Source organism: Camelina sativa, chromosome 10 (assembly GCF_000633955.1).
Source record: "Camelina sativa cultivar DH55 chromosome 10, Cs, whole genome shotgun sequence".
Taxonomy (NCBI): Eukaryota; Viridiplantae; Streptophyta; class Magnoliopsida; order Brassicales; family Brassicaceae; genus Camelina; species Camelina sativa.
Window position 1 is genome coordinate 9,364,274 of NC_025694.1, and position 4,232 is coordinate 9,368,505.

Below are 4,232 nucleotides of genomic sequence, written 5' to 3' on the forward strand. Positions count from 1 at the left end.
AAAAAAAAAAAAAAAAAAAAAGAAATTGTAATTTTTTTATTTTATATTAAATATTACATCCAACCATTTTTTAGCACGTCGATGGTTCTTATAAATTCTTAAACCCCTTAGCTAAGAGGTTATTCTTAGCAATATTATCATTTCTGATTTATTTTTAATCAGATTAAACCTAAGAAATATTGCTAAGAAGTACCGATAAAGATGGTCTTAAAGTCTTAAACACTTCAATTAGAAAATACTATAGTATACAGAAAACGTTAGGTAGACTAAAACTTACTTTTATTAAAACTAGAGACGTGACAGACAATAACGGTGGTGGCGTGTAGACAACAAGTGCAATGGTGTGTATGTTTAAAGAAAAAGCTATTTAAACATGATACACTTGGAGCAACATTAACTTAATTATGTACAGTGTTAGTGAGTTTCATTTGTTTTCAACAAAATAATTGAGGTTAAAAACTAAACGTGGTTCATTTACTTGCAAGTTTGTGTATTTATTTCTGTGGACATTTTTTCGCTTGTGTACTTTTAGATCCTATTTCTATCTACCAATTTCGAATCCAATTTATTTTCCAGCCAATGTTTACACTAGAGTAGTAGACAGTGGATTCAGGCTCTTACTACTATGACCTGTGTTGATCAAGAAGACAATCGCAAGTTCAAATAGTTTGGCACCTTCTGAATGTGTTATCACATCCCCTCTGTTTCAGTCTATGTATACGGGTTTCTTAAACCTGTGAAACATGAAGGGAATTAAAGCGGATCTATCATCTATGTATGATATAACATATAAAACGGATACATGCTTGATTGTAATTTGTAAATGATAGGACAACAATACTCTGCGGCCCATGACAACATCCTTAATATTTTTGATTACGTACACATCAAGCAAGACAAGTGCTCATCATTTACTTCAATCTTTGTTACGCTTAATGTTCCTATCAGTGAAAAAGGTTTGTACAACTTTAATTAATTTGATCTATGTTAAACAGAAATGCATCCACATTGAACTTTTACCATCCTTTAGACCAAACGTTTCCAAGAAAAGGAAAGGGAAATGTCATATATTCACATGGAATACGTATCATATCTTTTTGATTATCATCTTCATCCCTTAAGTGAATAGTGTATCAAATCATCTTCAACCAGATTTTATTTTGTTATATAATGACTTTTCTATCTGTTAATACGGACTTTTAGTGATGAGCCAATTGTAAATCATAGGTTAATTAGTTCTAATTAACGATGGTAAATGGGTCAACCAGGTAAGACCGACCTAAACCATAAGTTACTAAATATGGGCTGGTTCGATATTTTCACTTAGTCCATGCATATATATATGAGACTTTATGTGTTTTGGCCAACAGAAATGAAGCCGAAGATAAAACTTTGATTTCTTTGCTGTGAAACTGCATGTATGAACACATTAATGTTTTATGTAGAAACATTGACTTTGATCACTGATTCCATGAATTTTTTTTTTCCACTCTTTCTTTTGTCTTCTTAGAAGAAAATTGGTACAGCTAGCGGATTATTCACAACGATCATATAGAGGGTGGAGCCATATAAAATTTCAACTTCCGGACATAGACTGATAGTTACGGTGGTTTCTTTTAAATGACACAGCTTCTACGAAGCTCTCTTGCTAGGATCAACGGTCTCAGTCAATATGTATAGTCAACGTCTTGTGTCACTATTTTCAATTATATAAAAAGACTCTTTATTGATCTCTAGAGAAAGCTTCTTAATCCTCTCTCCACCACACAAATGGATTCTCTGATTTTCCTTACCATTGTTGTAGCTGCAATATGCTTCTTCATGATTTTCAGAAGTTTTAGATCCGAAGAAGAAATAAAAGAAATGGATATCTCTTCGTTATCACCTCCATCTTATTTGTCTCACAAGTGGACACACGACGTCTTTCCAAGCTTCCGCGGGGAAGATGTCCGCCGAGACTTTCTCAGTCATATTCAAAAGGAGTTTCAAAGAAAGGGAATCACACCATTCATGGATAATAAGATCAAGAGAGGAGAATCCATCGGCTCTGAACTCATACGTGCCATTAGAGGATCTAAGGTCGCCATCATCTTGCTCTCGAGGAACTATGCTTCGTCAAAGTGGTGTATTGAAGAATTGGTGGAGATTATGAAGTGTAGAGAAAGTTTAGGTCAAACTGTGATGGCTGTTTTTCATAAAGTAGATCCATCTGATGTAAAATGCCTGACGGGAGACTTCGGGAAGGCTTTCAGAAAAACTTGTGCCGGTAAAAGTAAGGAGGACATTAAAAGATGGAGACAAGCTTTATAGCAAAAGTGGCCACAATTGCGGGTTACCATTCAAGCAACTGGTTGGTCTTTTCTAATTCTACTTTTTTTTTTGTTTTGAATGGTGAGAGACTAAAATGTGTTTTTAGTTTTGAATTTTGATAAAATCACTAATCCTCCAACCAAGATTTTGTTACCTTCGTAGAAATAGATAAAGTTGTTTCACTTCCGTTGTTATCAAAAACTTGAAACGAAAGTCCAAAAACCCAAAAAAATAAAAAATATCTACAAAAATCACTCTCCTATAAAGGTCGTAATTGGGGATTTTACTCATGTTACCATTTTCTTTAATATATCAATTTACCAATATTTAAGATTGCCAATTTTTCGTACTTGTCCTTCAAACCAAATTTGTTCCTCAAACCTAAACTAGCTGAAAAAAATATTTGTTTGTTAACCAAATGTATTAGTACACTTGTGTAGTAAACTATAATTTTGTGTTTAGTTAGAATTGAGTCAATTCACCAATTTACTCACCTATTTAAGTGCTAAGTTTTGATTTAAAAAACTTGTAATGGACAAGTTTTGATACACCAAAACATATATGTATACTAGAAAGTAGACCACGCGATGCGTGGTTTATGTATGCATTATTAATTTAAAATATAAAACAAAGTTTTTATTCAATTATATATGAATTGTACAGATGTAGTTGTTAATATATGTCTTAAAAAATAATATTCATACGGTTCAACTATAATTTATAATTTATATATGTTATATAGTGTTTTATAGAAGGGTCATGAAAAAGAGGAAAGTTAAAGTAAATATTATTAAATATTTTTGATTACAATGTCTTGTTGAAATTATTTAAACAGTATGTTACTATAGTAATAATAGAAATAAGACAATTATTTATAGCAAAGTCAACTATATATAGTATTTTCGTTAAATATGATAAATTATATTTTTTATATTTATTATATATTTTTATATTTTTTTGGAAAATAAAAAACAGATAAGTAGTCTAGAAAGAAAAGTGTAAGATCTTGCCTAATTTTTTTGATAGATAATTTTATGTTGTCCTATTTCTTAATTTTATTGTCATCATCTAAAAGTAAAAGTTTCCAAAAAAATAGTTTTATATATGATAAGTCAATTTTAAAATAATTTATTAAAACAATATCACAAAACAAATATCTTATACTATAAGTTTAACCAGTTTTAATAAAAACTCATGAAAATTAAAGTGTGTGAAATTTAATATAGTTTTTGTTTTCTATATATTGTTTCTATTTTTAATCATTTTAATATAAATATTACGATTAACAATAAATTAAATTTTGAAATTATTGTTTCTTGTTATATTATAGGATGATAAGGCAATTATGTTATGATACCATTATGTTTTTTTTTAGTACATATAATTTAAACACAATCAAAATGTAACTTATAAACTACTATTAAATACAAATTTGAGTTGTATCTTTAATACAATATATATGATTATTGAATATAATGTGAGGTTTTTATATATTAAAAAATCTTTTATACTAAATTAGTCTATCATAAATTAATTTGGTTTCAGTTTTTACTTTGAATGTATGAAACCATTTTATAGTAATAGGATAATTAGTTACAGCAAAGTTAATTATTTTTTGTATGTTCGTTAAATAGTTATGATAAATTAATTTATTTATAGTTTGGTTTTTTTGGAAAAAAAAACTGATAAGTATTCTAAGAAAAAAAAAAGTGTAATACCTTACGTTGATTGATAAACTATGTTGTCCTATATATTAATTTTATTTTCATATCTAAAAGTAATAGTTAACAACAAATAATTTTATAATATGATAAGTCAATTTTAAATTAATTTATTAAAACGAAATCACAAAACATATATCTTATACTCTAAATCTATTTTTTTTTCTATAATTATTCATGAAAATAGAAATGTGTCAAAAT